Source organism: Manduca sexta, chromosome 3, assembly GCF_014839805.1.
Source record: "Manduca sexta isolate Smith_Timp_Sample1 chromosome 3, JHU_Msex_v1.0, whole genome shotgun sequence".
NCBI lineage: Eukaryota > Metazoa > Arthropoda > Insecta > Lepidoptera > Sphingidae > Manduca > Manduca sexta.
In genome coordinates this window covers 6853000-6875143 of record NC_051117.1, presented here as the reverse complement: position 1 = coordinate 6875143, position 22144 = coordinate 6853000, and the positions used below count along the sequence as shown (strand labels likewise).

Below are 22144 nucleotides of genomic sequence, written 5' to 3'. Positions count from 1 at the left end.
GTTTTTTTTTCGTTAGTTTTTAGTTATTGCTAAATACTTTTATGTGGATTTTCTCCGCAATTTTACGGTGATGTGCGTGTATTAGCTTATATAATTAATCAGACTTTGTATAGAAAAGACTTATTAAAAAAATATATATATATTTAATAACAATATTATAAATGAATAGACAATTGATGACAAAAATAAAGCTCGGAGTTTCTTTCTGCCTTTCTTCTTCGGGTAGTCATCGCTTAGGTAGTTAGTGAAAGGCTGGTAGGTTAGCTAGGTTAGGGCTTTTATTGTCCTCACCGGTGAGGATCGCGACGCGTTTCTCCCTTATTGCTTATTTAAAAATACATACATACATAATTTTATTTCTTCTTCCCTGCCAGCCCGAGCTGGCTTCTTTGTTTACTAAGTATATTTTTCATTTATTTTATTGTCTTTGTTTATATAAGCTAATCTAATTAAGTAATAATTGAATATTCTCATGTACCTTGACTTATCATAAGTGCAACTATGTTCGCCTACGTGATGAATAAAGCATTTTTATTTTATTATTATTTATACCTTCGTCCCGTATTTCCAAGCAATGAAAAAAAGTATATATAAACCCAATTGTATATTCGACCACAAACAATCTGTTCGATACGCGAACATAGTTCATTACGCGAACGCACGCGGCCGGCGCCTGCGTTCGTCGCAGCGAGCCGGCTCGTGGCCCAGTTCTGTCGTATCTAAGCCGCGTTGCGCCACGCCGATACGCCGTTGCATAATCGGCTGAACTATTTCGATATGCCGTATTGTATTGTTAACTACGTACGAGGTATGTTTAGATGTCAAATTATTTTTGGTTTGTTTCTCGTCTAACATTTTCTAATAAACGGTTGCAGTCCCTTTTTTGGATCTAATTTAAAAGTTGACTAATGAGATCAAAGTTTTTGTTCACATGTATTTTGATGTCAAATTGTTTTTGGTTTTAGATTTTTATATATTCAATAAACGACTTCAATCGCTTTTTTCGATCTATCACAAATATTGATTAATCAAAGTTTTTTTAATTTCGCAAATGAGTTATTTTAATTGGTTGATTCCATCGATATATATGTACTACGTATTAGATTTGGCGTTTCGAACACTCACTGTGTTCATGAAGTGTACTGCAATCCGGTATTGCCATTTTATTAACACTCTAAAGCGCTTTAGCATTGCATGTTTAAAGAGTTTGGTTAGACGTTTGATATTATAGCGCTGCAGTGAAATTTAGTTCTAGCTCCAGATTTTGAACAAATAGTTTATATGGACGTTCGTGTCTATAGAATATACGTCAATGATTGATTCTCGGTATCGGATTAAAGATTACGATTGGGATTCTTTATCCAATGTTCATATGAGTCTACAGGCTAAATACCATCGCAATGTTTTACTGCCACGCTGGTAGGATATATTTTATATCCGCCCGGACAGCGACCACCGTACACAAGGTGTTAAAACTCGCCATAGTGGCCCAAGTTTTTTTTCAACATCAACATAATAGTGTCCAACTGCTAGGCAAAGGCCACCCTTCTTTTCTTCCAGTTCCTCTGGTCTTCCGCTAACTTTCACTCTGTTTCGAATGCGTCCAGGTCGTCTCTCCATCTCTTACTTGACCGTTCATAACTTATTTCCCGAAACACTCATTTTTTTCCAATTACTTCGGTCTTCCGCTAACTATTTCCACGCTATAATGTTTCGAAGGCATCCAGGTCGTCTGTTCATCTCTTCCTTGTCCACAACATATTTTCTGAAACACTAACTCAGACAACTCGGCAGAACTCGACCTAAACACATGTTAATAGTTATGTCACTACGTGTGTTCTTGAGTGTGCGTGCTTCCGATCGGCCGGACCTTGCCACTTCCGGTTGACCTCACACAGGGTCACCAGTATTACCCTGAAGACGTGTTTGTATTAGATAATATAATATTAATATGTTTAGTGATTATGGTATAAACAGATGGTTGAATGGAAGGCGATAGAATTATATTTCCAAAATATATTGGATATGTTTGCTGTTTTAAAGGGAAAGTTGGCGGTGTGACACCTCCGCGCCTCGGAAAGCACGTAAAGCTGTTGGTTCTGCGCCTGATCTCTCTCCGGTTATGTCGGACGCTGTCTCACCGGACTATAAGAGTGAAGGAACAGAGAGTGCTTGTGTATTGCGCACACACTTGTGCACTATAATATCGCCTGCGTGGCTGATCTCCGTTGAGATTGGCCGCCGTGGAGGAAATTCGGCTAGGAGGGATTCATTCATTTAAAGGGATTAAGGATGATTCGGGAATAGGTTAGGGGAAAGTCTTCACATAGAATTTGTTGAAGTATATCCTTATTTGTATATCCGGGTAGCGACCACCATACACAAGATATTAAAACCCGCCATAGTGGCCCAGGGAAGCGTTCCAGGATCAGCTTGTGTATATCCGGTTCAAACAGGCCGGCATAACTGTGTCGACTAGCAAGGGGCATTACCTCTCGTCAGTCGACATTCTATATAGACTCCATTTCGCATATCATCAGGTGTAGTATTACTTTTGCCGCGCCGTACAAGAAAAATAATTAATCCATAATAATTTTTATTAGGAAAAGTTTCCGGTAGAAATTAAATTCAAAAGGTTAACGCAGACGGAACCGCCACAAAAGCTTATAAAGATATATAATTCGATTCAATATTCGAACGAACACAAAGCCCATAGCAAATAATTTGCAAGAATTATTGTAATAATATTATGCAAGGCATTGGAAAGGTCAACGGTTTGTTACAATTTGGCGCCAAACGTGATAGGTGGGGAGCCTAATTCAGATTGGGTAAGATTACCAAACAGATGACGACCTTACTGGGACTGCCCTGAACTTTGAACTGGCAACTGTATTTATATAATTGAGTGATGGCATCTCCTGATGGTTAGTGTTATGATCTCCCATAAAAAAGTCCAGGATCATAATTATACTGCCAGAAGACTAAGGAGACTGCGGTCTACACCAAACAAGAAAAAAAAAACAATTTTGTTTATATAATAAGTATAATACAGTTCGAAAAGATGTTATAAAAATCAGTCTGATTTATAAAACCTTGCGAAAGGCATAATTACTGGTGGTAGGTCTCTCATATGTGAGGGTTCGCGTGGGTAGGTATCATCGCTATGTCTATTTCTGCCGCCAAACAGCAGTGTGTACTTCAAACCGTTGTGTTCCGGTTTGAAGTACATTGTAGCCAGTATAACTATTGGACATAATAAGACTTAACATCTCATGTCTTAGGATGGCGAGCGCAGTAGAATACCAAACAATACTTTGTAATTCAAGGTGTTTGATGGTGTTTCTACTGTTTATGGGCGGTCGTATCGCTTACCATCAGGCGAATGGCAAGCTCGTCTCGTCATTCAGAGCAATAAAAAAAAATTGCCACTGGTAAGGGATACTCATCTCAATCGATCTGGACGCCACTCATCATCAGTGAAATCATTTTAGGTCTTAAGGTATGTCGGCAAGCAGTGAATAAGGTGCGTACTTAAATGGAAAGAGTGACCCAATAGAGTGGCCTATACCCAGACGAAGACGGCCTGAATTGACGATTTGATGGAAGTATAAATAAGGTCTCAAAAGCCAAAAGGTCGATAGCCAAGAATTAAAATGTTTAAAAAGCCGAAATAGAGCCGAGTAATAAATCAAACACTCATGGCCTTAATCGCGCGTCTATTTATAAAATTGCATCATTTGATGTAGCCGAGCTGCGTGATTCATTGGAGGGAAATTCTTTATCATTAGAATCTGTGTTTAGCTTGATACTGTAATTTTATTTATAACATCATAAATACGACCAGGGAAGTACGAAACGATTTTGACAAATACTTAAAGTTACTTACTGATATTTTTTTATTTAACAGACAACAAAGAATCTACCCATCAAAATGAGTAATTCACTACAACTTATAAGGAAAAGGGAAACAATAGAGGCCCAAGCTGCCATCAAGCGAGGTGGAGTAAAGCCTAAACACTCTAATTATTAGAGAAGATCCGTGAAACAGTTTAAAATTGTAGCCAGCGTAACTACTGGACAGTATGAGACTTAGCATCTAATCTTAGGGTGGCGAGCGCTATGGAGTGCCACGCAGTTTGCAATTCAAAGTTCTGTATGGTGTTACGGTTTATGGTTGTATCGCTTACCATCAGGCGAGCTGCATGCTCGTCTTGTTTCCAGGCAAACAATAGGGTAGTTTGCTATGTTTGATTTACTTTATTATTTTATATGTTACAAAATATAATATGAATAAGAAATTCTTCTGTGAAATCAGCATCAAAATTGGTTGAAAAATAAAGCAGTTATTCATATTTGAAATATTGTTGTAAGCAAAAGTGGGGGTGTGGTGGGGATATCGCGCTGTCCTTTTCTCACTCCCGCAGCGTTATGGCTGTTATGCTGGGTGACATCACATTTCACTATTACTGTCTTTTGACAGCTTCCCTTTCCACCAAATTTCAAAGCTTTACAACTTATTTATTATTGCGTGGATTATGAAATTATTTTTTCCGATAGATTTTGGATAAAATACATTTTTGATAAATGTATGTATTTAAAAAAAAGTCAACAACTACCCTAATTCCATATTTGACACAAATTAATTTAATGAAAATTGAAAACTGACTTAGAATTACCCACTCGTGGATCGAAAACAGTACCTCACCAGTTCATTAGATCAACGAAGCGATTACGATCTTGCAATTATGGTAAAGTTACGCAATTGTATGACGTAATAATACTTGTTTAGAGTTGGACAAGGTTAAAAATACGCGATGGTTGGATAATAAAAATGTGCTTCTAATGAGACATTATTTTGAATAATAATATAATGATATCAGCCCTGTATTATGTATTGCTACTGCTGGGCACGGGCCTACTCGACTACTGAGGGATTAGGGCTTATACTACCACGCTGGCCTAGTGTGATCAACAAATCTTCTTTTGATTTTGGATAATTTATGTGCCGATGAATTAGACATTTAGATGACCTTTGTGCCGGCTCTCAAACAATTATGCCATGATACCAGCTAAAACCTGTGGTAGCCTACTTCTGCGCAAGTTTCGGAGAATCGCGAGTGTTTCCGAATTCGCCGGACCCGTCTCAGCACAATGCCACTACGAGGCTTATCTCCTTTGAGGCTCAGAGCTTCTTTTGGCACCATTTGGCCAAATTAAGCCCCATAGCCCCCTTTTAGTCGAGTGTCATCTATCCTGCGTCACTCACACTTGTATCAAAAATATATTTGATACAACTGTGAGTGCATTTGTAGCACAGATATGAATACCGAACCAAAATGTTCGATAATTCATATCTGTGCCGCACCATCAGGCTGTAGGTTGGTTTGCTAGCACACGTGTTCTCTCCTTCCTGTTACCTGGGGTCTTTCAAACGGAGTGTGAAGAAGCCATTACGCAGGTCGGCATGACTGTGCCGACCGTCCAGAGATGCTTGTATCTTCGGTAGGTCGGCACTTTCTATAGTTTTCACTTCGCTTAACATCAGGTGCAGTGAAACCACTTTGCCGTGATTTATTAAAAGAAATATTATACAAGCTTGACGTCAACCTAAAATATTTATATGAAAGAATTTGAAGAATTCACGAACGTCACTTTCAGTATCCTGTACCTATAAACTTTATAGATTTTCCAACCATTATATGCAGGAAATATAACCAACAACAAACCACAAAGTAGGTATAATTTATATTAATAATATAATTATAACTACTTCCCTATCCAATGTAGTTGGTTATCGGGAGTCCCTGGTTCCCACCGGCGCCCTACTGCGATGCAATACGTTGTGTAAGAGCGACATCCTGTGGGATATGATGATATATTAACTATGTCATCAGGTTACCTAACATATGGGAAATGTGCTGCTGCTCACCCTCAAAAGGGGAAAGGCGTGATGCTCTTATCAACATGGATTAGTTTCGCCTGTCTTGTTGTTGAGGTATGAATGCTGTGAGGTCTTGGGTTTGTTTGGGTCAAGATTTTCTGATCAGCATCAGATTTTTTTCTTTGGAATTGTTTGTGATGTGCCCTCAAATTACATTGGACGTAACAAAGCCAAATTGTCAGGGCGACTGTCGAAATTGGGCCGTAAGACCACTCACACTGTGATAGCGATAACGCATTTTCCACGCGAAATAAAAACCAAGTAATAATCTCTGCCTACCCCTGAAAAAGACGTATGATCAAAATAAGAATGAATATGGTATATTTTATCGTACGTTTGTGGAAAATCCATGTTAGTTATATACCTAGTCTTGCCATAAATATTGTAATAAAGAAAAAAGAAAATTGTTAACTGCAAATAACATTTATTACTTTTACAGTGTGTCAGTTTAATACATAAATATAAAACAATTAAAAATATAAAAAGCTTATTCGAAGTGGTCTCCATTGGCTGCAATACAGTCCTTTTAAACGATGAGGCCAGTTATCAATAGAAGCACGCACTCTTTCCATGGGAAAATTCTTCACTGCCAATCGTATAGATTGTTTTAGGGACTCCAAATTATCATGGCGTTTAGAGCAAGCTGTACTCTCTAAAACTGACCACAAATCATAATCCAGCGGATTAAGATCGGGACTAGACGACGGCCAGTCTTCAGCTCTGATGAAGTCCGAAACGTTCGATTCCAACCAAGACTGCGTGGACCGAGCTTTATGACCCGGCGCCGAGTCTTGCTGGAAGGACCATACTTGGTTATTGAACATGGTGATGTTAAGGGGCTTAACTACCTTCTCAAGAATGGTATCTTGATACACTTGTGCCGATGTTTTGATACCTTTTTCACAAAAATATGGCTCAGTCACTCCTTCATAGCTAACACCCCACCAAACCATCACTGAAGTCGGATAATGTCCACGTTGCACTCTGTCGACTAATTGGGAAGCTTCCTTAGAGCTTTGAGCATAAATACGGTCATTTTGTTTGTTAAAATGTTGCTCAATTGTAAAAATTTTCTCATCCGTAAACAAAATTTTTCTGTGACCTCCCTTTGCGTACCGCTTCAGTAGTTGTTTCGATTTTACCACCCTATTCTTCTTTAAATTATCAGTTAAGAAATGGCCAGTGCGTCTCTTATAGGCTGCAAGTCCTAAGTCATCTTTTAAAAATACGCGACATGGTTCTAGGTGCTATCTTCATTTCCCGAGATAAAATCTTTTGCTTTCGGACAGGATTTCTTCGAATTCTTTCCCTTACTGCTTTGACCACCTTTTTCGTACGAACACTACGTGGACGGCCAGATCTTTTTCTGTCACAAACAGAGGAGGTCTCATTGTACCTATTAATAGCCCGGTACACAAACATTTTACTAATACCAAGTGTATGGAGAGTTTTAAAAATTGCATTTGGCTCCATACCTACTTTGTGTAATGCTATCACAGCGATTCGGTTCTCTTTATCACCCCACACCATTTTAATATCGCAAAATATTTTACAATGTATTGGCGCCAAAATGAGAAAACACAATGAACAATCGTATAAAAATGACAGATTCGAAATTCAAATGTAATATTTTTTTATAATTAAGTGTAACAGTATTTATGGCCAGACTAAGTATATCGAGTTGGTTTTGCCCGCATTATGTCGATATGCAAGTCATAAGATTTTAATAGCTTTGTCATTCAATAATTATTTACGATTTATTATTAGTACACACACTCAGCTTGCTTTAACAGTGAAGGAAAATATCGTTAACAAACCTGCATACCTGAGAAGTTCTCTATAGGAATTTTGAGGGTGTGTGAAGTCCACCAATCCGCACTAGGCCAGCGTGGTGGACTAAGGCCTAATCTCTCTCAGTAGAGGAGGCCCGTACCTAGCAGTGAATAATTCACAAAGAATGGACACGTAATTTTAGAAAAGGCAGAGGTTTGTGCCCTTGTGATTTAAACCTACGGACATTCGTCTAGGCAAAAAAAAATTGTGTCAAATAAAAAAAAATACCCAGACAATAGAAAAACCTCCTTTGGTGGCGCCTCTTTCTTTTTCGATTTAAAGTCAGTACAAGAAAGTAGTTCCATATTTTAACGCAAAACGACGCTCTCTATTTTCCTTCTGACACATACATCTTTAAATCAACATGTCTGACAAGTTTACCTTGAAATCAAGTCATTGCCCGTGATACAAAACATACGCACATCTTTTTGAAATACCTTCAGGAAACGATGAATAATAAACAATTCAATTTACATGCGTTATGTCACGTAAGAAGTTTTATAAGAAATAGGTACACAACAATTACGTATCTATATATAGTAATATAAGACTGGTTAGTAATAAAGACTGATTCAAAATATAGAGATTTGCCCGCTCACACGCCCACCACTACAACTCCTGTAAGCCAGGATCAGCAGTGGCCCGCCCTGTGGAATGGGGGCGTTTGGAGAATTCCACCACGGTATCCTCTGCCTGTCGTAAGAGGCGACTAATAGGGGCCACGAAGGGGGTCGTCGGCGGTTATGACACCGAGCAGTGAAGCTCGGCGAGTCTCAGGGAAAACTAATTTGTCATTATGCCGCAACTAAATTGATCAATTAGAAAGATAGGGAGGAGTTGTAAATGTTAATTGTCCACTTCCCTCCATTGCAAAAGAGGAGACAAAACAACAAATATAACGAATATGTCAATATGACAATAATATCGTCCTTATTGCATTATAGGAGATAAGTTGTCCAAATAAAAGTGCATTGCAGTGGCGAAGGGCAAAATTTTCCAAAAGAGAACCCGACACAACATATACTCGTTGGTACTATTATGCATAGATGCGATTTCCAAATCACTGCAATGATAGTTATATTTTACATAAATTACGAAAGGGAAGCCGGCAGAAATCGGGTTATATGGAGGCTTTACCACTGTTTATTTGCGGCTTTACTTAATTTTTTGGTTGTAAATGTGAGAATTTATTTATACAGGGACATTTTGCAATACCAAATGAAACCAGATACTTGTCTTCTTAAAAATAACACTGCAATAAGTTACACGAAACGTACAATGTACATATAAAGTAAAAAAGTGTAAGTTTCGAACAAAATACATATATCAATGAAAAGTAACTTTAATTTTACACGTTCTAATGCCACTACTTATCAAAAGGCTGAAAGTCACCCAGAGGGCAATGGAGAGGGCTATGCTCGGAGTTTCCCTGCGGGATCTAATCAGAAATGAGGAGGTAGATCGATTGATGCAGGAGAACCAAAGTAACCAACATAGCCCTTAGAGTTGCGAGACTTAAGTGGCAGTGGGCAGGACACATAGCTCGTAGAACTGATCGCCGTTGGAGCAAAAAAGTTCTGGAGTGGCGACCACGAACCGGGAGACGCAGCGTAGGCAAGCCTCTCATGAGATGGACCGACGACCTGGTGAGGGTCGCCGGAGTCCGATGGATGAGAGCGACCTATAACCGGTCCCTATGGCACTCAATGGGGGAGGCATATGTCCAGCAGTGGACGATTCCCGGCTGAAATGATGAATGCCACTATTCTAAGAGAATTCGTCGCAGCGGCAACATCACACTTTCAGTTAGAAAAGCACGCACGCATTTGCAATAAAGAAGATTTAGCAGAGGTAAGAGCAAGTAAATATTTTGACATAGTGAAAAGAGAGTACGCTCATGAAAGCGGGCCTATAGATCGATGGTCGAGCAATTGCGACCAAGCTTCAGAAATGAAGATAAAATAAAAAATGTGGTTTCATTTATTAATGCAATGTCAACATGTCTGTATGTTAGTACTAAGTTTTGCTTTCAACACCCGCGTGGAAAACCTGTTCTTTTTTTAAAAAACTCCTGCTGCGTTCTTTACCAGCACTTTTCTTATGTATGAATTTATCACAATTATAATCTTTAGGAATCTTTGTTTAGGCATAAAAGGGTCATTAAAGCTTATTATTATTATGTTTATTTGTTTATTTTCTTCTGTATTCTTACTACTAACCATATTTTTAAGCTAATATTGTTATTAACCCTTATTTGGATCACTGTTATCCGAAATAAACGATTATTATTATTATTATAAAATAAATATTAAGCCAATGTTTTAAAAATATGTTAATTTTTCCGAAAATTGTCCTTCGTATCACATACATATCACGCCATTGTCCCCGAAGGAGTAGACGAATGTACAACCGTGTTCCGTCCCATGATAGAGGACGAGCCTATCGCAATATCTGGCACAAATTCCATACCCCGAGATGATACTGAATAGAATAATCCAAGATCACTGCCCTCCCCGGGAATCGAACTAGAGATCTCAGCACTGCAGTCGTAACGTAATAGAACACACCTTCGGGGATAGAAGTCGTGAGCGCACGTGTTCAAAAAATATGGTTGATGCGGGACATTTCTTCATTAAGTGTTTTTAAAAAAAAATATAAATAAAATACTTTATTCATCACGTAGCCGAACATAGTTGCACTTATGATAAGTCAAGGTACTTGAGAATATTTAATTATTACTTAATTAAATTAGGTTACATAAACAAAGACAATTTATATTGGAAATAAAATAAATGAAAAATATACTTAGTAAACAAAGAAGCCAGCTCGGGCTGGCAGGGAAGAAGAAATAAAATGATGTATATATGTATTTTTAAATAAGTAATAAGGGAGAAACTAGAGAGAGAGTTTTCTATCGTTTGTATCATAACTGCTCTGAAGAATTATTCAATCTTATCCCATCCTCCTTTCCTTTCTAGAACCACGCGTGCTGGCTTGCGGCACGACAGATTGGTGGTTTTCCATCTCGGCGCGAACTAAAAAAATTCGGTAACTCATATCTGAGCCGTTCATCTGCATGCCTGGGGGTATATCTGGGGATATGGAAAAAATATGAAGTATTTTATATCATTATTTGGTATTTGACAGTAGATTGAGTAACCACTGCATGACCGCAAATTCTTGTATGATAATCTTCCCAATGTCCGAGTTATCTTAGAACTCTTTGGTTTTAAAAGATCTAAAAACATCACCGTCGTATATTCTATAGACACGAACGTTCATATAAACTATTTGTTCAAAATCTGAAATGACAACCAAAACGTCACTGTTATAACCTATTTATTCACTTGAACAACAAATAATTTTACTTATTTGACTAATGCATTTTATTCAAATCCAGGTTCACACTATTCGAGTTCTTATATCATGAGCGCCACTTCGTACACAATCCTAAGCTGTCAATATTGACCATACTAAAGTTTGAATGGATTGCAGTACACTTCAGTGGAACACAGTGAATGTTCGGAACGCCAAATCTAATACGTAGTACATATATATCGATGAAAATCATAGTTTCGTTAGTCTATATAGCAGTTGCAAGGGCGCTTCGATTGCAAATTCCCAACCATGATTTATAGATCTTGCGTCACGAATGCAAGTCACCTTTCATTGTGTGCCGACCCTGCTGACGTATGACTGCGTAACCCCTCATTGTGTTAAGTAGGTAAATGACTTGTTCGGAAAAGTAGTGATTGACTTGAATAGATCATATTATGCGCTATCACGCTACTCGTCACCAAGTTTGATTCATGTCTACTGCTTACCCTACCAACGCAGGCTAGCGACTTGCTCATTGTTGCCTAGTGTGGGGACCGTTGTCAATTTATTAATTTTGTACATTACTGTAAAATTCATACTTTGTATGTTCGTTATGTATAGCAACATTTTTGACCACGGCTTAGAAAACGTAGTGTAGGACGCCCTCCAGCTAGATGAAGTGACGATCTGCGAAAGATCGCTGGTAAGAACTGGATGGGACAGACCGAAGACAGGGTAAACTGGTGCATATTGGAGGAGTCCTATGTCCAGCAGTGGACAAAGATATACTGATGATGATGAAAATATTTTTCATTTTCATTATTCATAGACAAAAATGTTTAAAACTTATGTGGATTGCTTACTATACGTCGGCGAGCGACTTGCTCGTCATACAAAAATGTTTATTACCAGGATATGTGTGTCACAAACGTCTTTATCAATGACCTTTAGATGTATTTGAAGTATTTGCGTTAGTCAGAATTTTATCAATATGTTTTTGAATGAATCTCTCGTATGAGTCATTACTATGCTATTTGCAAAAGGTTAAAAAATAGTATTAAAAGACGCACATGTAATGAAATAAATAAAATATTATGGGAACAGTTTTAGTTGTAATTAGGAACATATGAGTCATTACTATGCTATTTGCAAAAGGTTAAAAAATAATATTAAAAGACGCATGTGTAATTCGAGAAATAAATAAAAATAAATACATTCTATTGGCAACATTTTAATTGAAAATATTGTAACCCTATAATTATTAATATCTAGCTTTTGCTAGCGGCTTTCCCGCGTGAAAGAGTTGTTTTGGGAAAAATATCCCGTTTTATACGTTCCCGGGATAAAATAACCTCCACAATCTTAAACTATCTTCATACAAAATTTCATCGAAATCCGTTCGGTAGTTTTGAGTTTATCGCGTTCAAATAGAGGCGGCGCGAATTTGTTTTATAATTTTTAATCGGCTTTAAAAGAAGGAGAAGGTTGCCAATTCATCGTGTATTTTTTCTATATATTTTCCCGGGATAAAAGTATTAAGGGTCTTAAACTATCTCCATAGCAAATTTCATCAAGATCCGTAGTTTTGATTCATTAATAAATTATCAAATGCAATTCACGGAATCGGAATAAAAATATTAAATCATTAATAATATTAAGTAACCGAGTCGCGACATCTTGAGTTGATGTAATATTCATTAGCGACAATTATCTGTGTTTAATTATAGACAAGGTGAGACGCAAGGTTCGTTCAGACTTCCTACAAACTTTTTGCGTAACAATTTGTTTTCTAAACATTGCTATTGTTGTAAATAATATTAATATACTCAGGTTTGATGTAACTTGATAAGCAAAGTAAACATGTCACCTTTATCCCCGAAGAGGTAGGCAGAGGCGCAACCAAAGGCTCACAGTTCGCCATGTGTGTCGACCCATGATGTGATAGAAAGTGATCCTATTGCTATCAACATCATCAACTGCAGGATGTTCGCTACTGAACCTACTGGAAGTGGCCTCCATCCAACGTCCTAGGTAGATCTGAAAATCTAATTGGAATTCGAAATATATCAAATATCTCACAGAAGTGCATTACCTATTCATTTATAAAATCTCGATTATATATTTTGCTATGGAGGGAAGTGGACAATTAATATTTCCAACTCCTCCCTATCTTTCTATTTGATTAATTTACTGCGGGATAAAGACAAATTAGTGTTCCTGAGACTGACCGAGGTTCACCACCGTCATAAAATGCGTGCCACTGATCCTGGCTTACAGGAGTTGTAGTGATGAGGGCGGGATAGTCTATTTAAAGTCTTTATATATTATTCAAATGTGGCGACAGCTCAGTTGGTTGTGGAACGGACTGCCGAGACGAATGTCCGCAGGTTCAAATCCCAAGGGCACACACCTTTGACTTTTCTAAAGTAATGTGTGTATTCTTTGTGAATTATCGCTTGCTTTAACGGTAAAGGAAACTCCGTGAGGAAACCTGCACACCTAAGAAGTTCTCTATAGGAATTTCGAGGGTGTGTGAAGTCTACTAATCTGCACTAGGCCAGCGTGGTGGACTAAGGCCTAACCCCTCTCAGTAGTAGAGGAGGTCCGTGCCCAGCAGTGGGAAAGTATATAATACAGGGCTGATATTATATTATATACATTATTCAAGTGGTATATAGCTTCATAGCTTTAGTTTTGCAATTCGGTCTCATTAACAAGTATCAAGAATCTAGTCTTAGATTCTTGGTCTACTTCAAGATTATTGCAAAACTAAATCCGACTTCCATGAATACGCGAAAGGCCATTTTGTTAAACTGGATTTAAATTTAATTTTATTTGTCGTTACCATCATAATTTAAAACTTAGTCTGCTCGTGGGGTTGACGCCACACAAGTTATTATGTATATTGTAGAATGCATGTCATTTAGTTTTTACGACTTGATTCTCTTCTTTGTGGGGAAATTCTGGATTATATTAAATTGTTCCTTCTAAAGAAGAAGGAGTACTTTACCACTTGTTTACCTGGAGTTAACCTGGGTAATTCTGGATAAATCCTATTTCTCTTTCAAAAGACTAGGGAGTATTTTGTATAACAATGCGAAGTGTCAGTTGCCTTGATAATAAGATCAGTAACTTATTTAATATTAATAAAAAAATATTCTCACATGAAATTAAACAAAATCCAAAAATAAGCAACTAATTCTCACTTATTAAAATAAAAAAATATACCGATAATATTTGAAATCAAACTCTTCCGTTTCGTAGCTCACAACAATTCTATTATATTTTCTATCAAATACAATTTGTTACAATTATTTATTGTAATTAAAACTATAATCGCTCTAATGAAATTTTATTATTAGACATTAAGGTATGATTTTAATATTGTATTTTTATACAGCAAATAGTTTACTACATTATTTTAATTGTAATTAAAACTTTAAATAGCTCTACTGTAAGTTTATTATTAAACGTTAAGATATAGGAGCAAAAATCCACTGGCATTTGCAGGGTAGATCCCATTGCCCAACAAATCGAAAGGAGCTAAGCTTCAAACACCTTGACACGCAAGCGCTCCTTTCCTAAGTCGACATTTGTAATTTCGCAACCCTAGCCACGCTTGGCTGCCGTATCCTTGAATACTTTGCGTAATGTATTACTTCATGTATGTAACTAGATAGTGTTTGTTTTTCAGTGTTTTGAGTGTTTTGGATTTTGGATTGTTTGTTTATTTTGATCTTTACGGTTTTCGTTTATTAGAAACAGTCAATGAAGGAAGTCCGCGATTTTTTCAAAAATTACTCGTCAAATTTGGTTGGTATTCGTTATGCCGTATCCTTGAATACTTTGCGTAATGTATGACTCCACGTATGTAACCAGATAGCGTTTGTTTTCAGTGTTTTGAGTTTTGGATTGTTTGTTTATTTTGATCTTAACGGTTTTAGTTTCTTTAGTTGATAACCGTCAATGAAGGAAGTTTTGTATCCGAATCTTTACGTATGTGTATCTAAAATTACTGATTTGTTTGATATTCGTTGTTTTAGTTCTAAAATTCATTCTCTACAGAAAATTATAATTCTTTAAATTTTATTAGTTGAATATTGTTTAGTATTTTGGTATCAATGCCTGATATAGGGACAAGCTCATCTTCTATATAGATATATAGACGAAACTGGAATGCATGTGTATGTCTACTACTTACCCTTTCAAGGTTACAAGCTCTAGCTTAGGAGACGTATATTAAAATATATTTGTCTTGGGAGGTCTGTAGCTACTACATTAGCCGGTACAGGGAGCGGGTCTAATATCCTTGCCAACGGATAAGTTGATGTTGATTTGAACAGTTTAATAAACAAATAAATAAATATAATCAAAAACGACGAATCCATTTCATACAATATTTATGAGTTACAATTTTCCTAAAACGTATTACAATGATTTATATTTGTCTATAATAGTTATAATCATAGTTGCTGTTGACTTTACATTCCTAAAATATGCATATAGCGTCGAAATTCCTTTAAACATGAAATGGAAGCGAATATATCGACGTCACACAGCAGTATAGAGCGTTTATGAATCGACTTAAGATGCAAGGATGATGATGCTTTTGTATAGTGGACCTTAAAGCAATAACTGTAGAGTTATATAAATGTTAGATAACTCGAACTATCAAATGTAGAGTACGTCTGATACAAGTTGCAAAATATTATAGAATACTTGTGTAATGAAACTTATAATTGCAGTTCTCTTTTTTTATTCTTAATGAAGGGGCTTAGTCGCATAAGCGATTATGCCGCCCCTAATTGCAGTTTATAATTCTTTATGTAAAAAGAAAACATTTTAAAAAAGATCAAACTAATAAAAACTATTATCAAATTAAAAAGAAATATAGTTTAAAAATGGAACCAAATTAAATTGATATTTAAAGTTAACATTGTTATATATTTTAAAATTTTAAAATCCGCCATAGTGCCCCATGTAAGTGTGTCGCGTTCCGGGATTGGCCTGTGTATATCCCATTCCAACAGGCCAGCATAACTGTGACTACTACTACATCTATCATGACTCGACATTCTATTGACCCCACTCCACTTACCATCAGGTGCAAGGGCTCATTTCGTGCACGAATAAAATTATCACCAATATATACGAAACTAAAACAGACACTTTCAAAATACATACCAATATCACCAACCATTTTCCGTGATCAACTGATTGCAAATACTTTCACACATATGCTTAGGTAACGTTGTAGTTAATTTATTAGTGTTATAATTTCAAAATTACAGTTAAAAATACATAAAACTCGAATCGTTGAATGCAATGTGACGTAAAGTTTTGCAAACATTTTAGCGTAGTATTGCGGTGTTGTAATGCATTTGGTTGCGTTAAATGCGTTTTTAACTTTAAATGGATGTAGCGTAGGGTCCATATGACCGATTCCTGCTTTCCTTTATGTAGAATCTAATTATTATTAGAACGATTTGTAGATCATATTCATATTAGTACCTATATAACATCGGAATCCATTTTGAAAATTTCGTCTTACGCTGGTATGTTGTATGATGCTTGTGTTGAGTTCAATTTGTGATAAATTTGAGGGTCTGGGTTTGAATCTCGTATTTAAGTGATATTTTGGGCAAGGTCAATTCATTACAAAATATATTTCATGTTGATTCTACTGCATTCCTTATCGTAAAATATTTATTGTCTGTCAAATGTAACAATGTACTAAATAAAAAAAAAATGATACTTCCAATGAGTATTTTATTTTCAAAATATGTTTAAAAAAATGCGAAATGAATGTAATTAATTACGATTATACAGATTACATAAACTTGTAAAGAACAGTACCAAATAAAATTTATTTATAACCAATATAGGTCTTATGATAATTGAAAAAAATAACAATACAAAATCATACCCATGATCTCAAATATTTTACATGCATACCTTAATAACAACCGGATCGCATCATGCCACATTGACACATCTGATTAGCGCATTTAGTAACGGGCGATGACCCCCATTCATTACCTTTATAATGCCATCCATTACAATCCGGACAACTTTGGTAGTACCCCGGAGACCCAGATCCTTGCCATGTTTGCAAATACGATACGCAACCTTGTACATTCGCGCTAGTGTAACCGTTAGATGCCTGGGTACCTATTACACAGCTTGGTTGTGCGTAGGGTACTTGTGGTGTATTACAGCATGGTTGTCCGCAGGGTACTAGCGGGGTACTGCATGGTTGTGGACAGAGTACCGGAGGAATGTTTTTTGTTACGCAAGAGCAGTCGCAGTCACATGCAGGGTTACTAGAGAAGTGGTAGAGTTGGGAGCAGCGGTTGTCACATTTTTCGTTGCACGGAGACACGTATATTGGGCCTTCATAGTTTTGTATGGTTACTGGAGATACCCTGTCCTTGAAGCAGGCTTGTGCGGTTAAAAACTGAAAAAAGTATTACTAAGCATCATATATTATTGAGGCCCGTGCCCAACAGTGAAACAGTATTAATACTGCTGATATTATTATTATTACATATATTATTGTATAATGTAGGTAGATATTTTAGCTGATTTTTCGGACGACTTAACATCAGTCCGCTTAACTATGAAGGCTGCAGTCCGAAATATCATAAAAAATTGTAATACCGTGATAAAATTAGAAAATTAGTTGCATTTCGATGCCTAATATTTGCGTAAACATGAGAAATCATTAAGAATTGCTAACACTTGGTATACACTATATATTTTGTATACGGGCACAGCAAAGTGTTCCCACAGCACCTGATGGTAAGTGGTAAGTGGAGCGGGGTCCAATAGAATGGCGACTGACCAGAGATGATTACCCCTCGACAGTCGACACTATTATGCCGGCCTGTTAGAACCTGACATACATAATAATAATAATATCAGCCCTGTATTATATACTTGCCCACTGCTGAGCACGGATCTCCTCTACTACTGAGAGGGATTAGGCCTTAGTCCACCAGGCTGGCCTAGTGCGGATTGGTAGACTACACACACCCTCGAAATTCCTATAGAGAACTTCTCAGATGTGCAGGTTTCCTCACGATGTTTTCCTTCACCGTTAAAGCGAACGATAAATTCACACATGATTTTAGAAAAGTCAGAGGTGGGTGCCCTTGGGATTTGAACCTGCGGACATTTGTCTCGACAGTCCGTTCCACACCCAACTAGGCTATCGCCGCTTTTACGACATACATAAGCTGATCCCGAAATGCGACACTTACGTGGGCCACTATGGCGGGTTTTAACACCCTGAGTACGTGGAAAAAACACACACACACACACACACAATTAATAAAAATAGTTTCCTTACGACTATAAAGGCAAATTACTCAAATATTACAATCATAAATATACAAATTACGATGAATACTTACATACATGAAGGAGACCACGAAGTTAACAGAAAAATACATATTGATGAATGTTATTAAAATGATGTCATGTCACACAATGTAAGTAATATATACTGCGATTTTATCATATTTTAGGAATATTTCATGCGTGTACCGAAAAAATGGCGTTTCGAAACGGTAGCACGTTCGGTTTTTGGCAATCGTTACTGATAATTGATGCAATGTTAGACGTGTTTGGAGTTTTTGATTTGGGTTGTAATTGTTGAAAGAACCAACAGCTACAATTTAAAAAATTGTATAATTGTAACATTTAGGTTGATATTGTAACTTTGACTTTGTGTGTGATCAACAACACAGTCAGACGGAGACGCGATCAAAAGCTTGTATGTTTGTTTGTTGAGATTGTTTACAATAAAAACTGCATCGAAATGCGTTCAGCGGTTTTTACGCTATACCCAAATACCATATAATATATGTGTAATATATTTAATATTATGCATATTCAAATTATTAAAGATGACTTCATGATTAACAAAGTCTACAGTCATTATAAAAACGTGACCGAGAATCAGTGCGGCGGAACGAATTGTCCGATGTTATTTTATATTTCAATTTTATTTGTTACAATCAATTCTAATATATGAAGACTTTGTTTGAACTCAATTATCCCAGGAACTACCAGTTCGAATAAAAAAAAATCTTATAGTTTTGGATAGCCCATTTATCGAGGAAGGCTATAGGCTATATATCATCACGCTATGACAAACAGGAGCGAAACAGCAGCGAGAAATGTTGCAAAAACGAGGAAAATTTATTCCTTTGAGAACTTCCGTTGCGTGCACTATGTGAGCGGTAAAAGATGTAACTTATACTAAATACACTACAAATGACCCTTATACCACCTTCTTATTCCAAAGGTATTGCCAAGCCGTTGGAGGACTGGATAGTTAGCATGTAATCCCGTAACTTACAATGTATCGGGAAAAAAGCGTTATCTGCCAGTTATCAGGCTATGTGGCGCAGTGTGCCAGCAAATGGCACGGTATGTAACGACATCATGGCAGTGGATACGCTTTTAAAGTGCCAGAGAATCAGCCAGATTGGAATTTTATTCGCAGTTGTTATATGAATAATTATTTATTTTAATAGTTTTTGATTAATGGAGTTAAATAAATGATTTGCATAAAATCCATTCACCTGTTGACACGATGCATAAATAATTGCAATTTTAATGTGTAAATAATTCTAATTTTAAATGTGTAAATTATTCTAATTTTAAACTGCATTCGAATTATTATTAAAATGTAACCTTATTCTTATGTTAATGTATTTTCTTTTTAAAGAAATTTCAATAATATTTAAAACAAAATCGTAGCGGTCGTAAATAAAAGAAATTAATGGCGTTAACTGCCAGTATTTTTGGCGTAGAATGCCAAAGATCGGGATAGTATGTAGTGTTATGTCGCATAAAGCCTTGGTAATTTTACGGTATGATGATATATAGGAAAGAAGATAAATATGAAGTAATAAGTCATTAAAATATCAATGAGATCGATGAAATAAGTATAGATAAAGGAGTTGATATTGTCCGTCAATTTGTCACTATGTTCGCGTAATAGTCTAGGTCTTTCATTTCATTCAGGTGTAAGTTTTAATTTCGGTATTCTCTTTTTAATCTAGTTATTGTATCATCACAATTAATTTCTCAATGTTGTATAATGAAGACAGATTTTGTAAGTTATTTTTCGGACGACCAACACCTCAATCCCTATAACCATGAGGACTTCAAAGCCTTCCTGCCTGGCAGTCTGAAACTTTAAGTAAAAAGAAAGACGGCGAATAAATTCTAAATCAAGTTTAGTTCCGATGTTCTAGGTGACCAGTAGTGGCGAAGGATCCACACAATCCGATTCCTGCCGGCTTAATTTTTATAATAAAATTAACTATTAATAAATAAATTATATATATTTAAAGCATAGTGGGCTAAAATTTAATTATAATTATTATTAGTACTTGTAGTTTGTGTCGGGTTTCTTTCGGAATTTCACTATTCGCCACTGGTGACCAGATTGTTCGCCTAACCTATCCTAACCTATCCGTTAGAATGTAGAGTAATAAATAATTTGACCCGGACGCAACGTTCGTATCCACGCTACGCTGCTGTGCGGGTCCCGTTACGTGGCAGTAGGTTAGCATCCGCTGAGCACATCCCTGTGATGCTGCGGCTAGGGTTGTCACTAATCTAGTTTTATATTTTTTAAATACTGTGCATTTGACGTGAATATTTAATCTAGAGTTAAAGTACATATTTCAATACTATTTTTAAATGATATATTATTTTTTTAAAGGTGGAGAATATTAACTCGTGACAGAGATGAGTGGAGGAAACAAAAGGTGACCTTTGCCGAAGCAGAACCTGACCAATAAACTGGTTGCTGAAGAATATGTAGGCACATTGTGAATTGTTTCTATACAAATTAGATTTAAATATAATATATCTAGATTAAAACTGCTATATTTGGCCAATGAATAAAGACTTTTATTTATAAATATTTTTTTAGCTTGAAAGCGCGCTAGTCGTATGATAGATATAATTTTATATTATTTTAATTGATTTCAGTATTGTTTGTTAATGTTCTCTCCACTACCTTCTCTCGTTGTGTACACCTACCTCTTTAGTCTCTGCACCACCTAAAGGTTGATTGGTAGAGAATGCCTTCGGCATTAAGTCCGCCTTTATACTCTTTGTATATAAAGTGTAAAAAATAAATAAATAATTTTCGGAATTAGGTCTGTAATTTTCCATACAAACTTCTCTTTAACATTACTATATGTCGCTTGCGGCTTTGTCAGAATGTAAATTATTGCTCTCTACAAAATCTCTCAGTTAATATGGCGAATAGCGATAAACTCGACGTCAGCGCCATCTATTTAAGAGTTAGATCGAACATTCAAATATTTGTTGCGGGAGCAAATTATCGGGTAATAAGTTACCCTCTATGTCAATTCAGGACATGGTCTTTCCATTTGCTACATTTCATACAAATCCGTTCAGTAGGTGTTGCTTTTACTGCTAACACGCAAACATTTTCAGACATTCGCATTTATAATTAAGACAAATATTATAGATTATATTATATGGATTAATAAATCAATAACTAATATAAACTTGTGCGTGACAACCCTGCGCTGTATCCGGCTGGTTAGTGGGTAAGCGGATTATGTCACGGCGCAAGTGCGGCCTCTTGTAACAAACTATGGGAATTGTGCACAACCGGCAACATGCTGTACGCTACAAGAACGGTGACCATGAGATCGGAAAAAGTAATTAATTTCTAGAAAAAAATAATACCAACCCTCTGATATACTTCCGACTTCCGACGTTAATGCGATGACGAAAGGTTGGTATTCACTTGGGGAATAGTAATTAATTATGCGCAAAAAATATGTACTTCTGCTGGGCGCGGACTTCTGGGACTTCCAACGTAAATATGGGTTGGTATTCACATACATTCAAAATTGTAAAGTATTTAAATTAGTAAGAAAACGTTCAAATGTTTTCTTCCGTAATTTTTATTTAAACAATGACGGCATGTTGATTCCTGCGCTTGCGCTTGCGCTGATTTTCACGCTTGCATATGTATGGAATCATTAAATA

General features: G+C 36.5%; 1 long non-coding RNA gene across 1 annotated transcript; it reads left to right on the top strand.

Annotated features, from left to right (window-relative positions):
- The first annotated feature begins 674 nt into the window (after window positions 1-674).
- LOC115449219 lies at window positions 675-21016 on the top strand. Its single transcript, XR_003939152.2, has 2 exons — window positions 675-808; window positions 20835-21016. It is a non-coding gene; the product is annotated as an uncharacterized LOC115449219 (long non-coding RNA).
- The last annotated feature ends 1128 nt before the right edge of the window (window positions 21017-22144 follow it).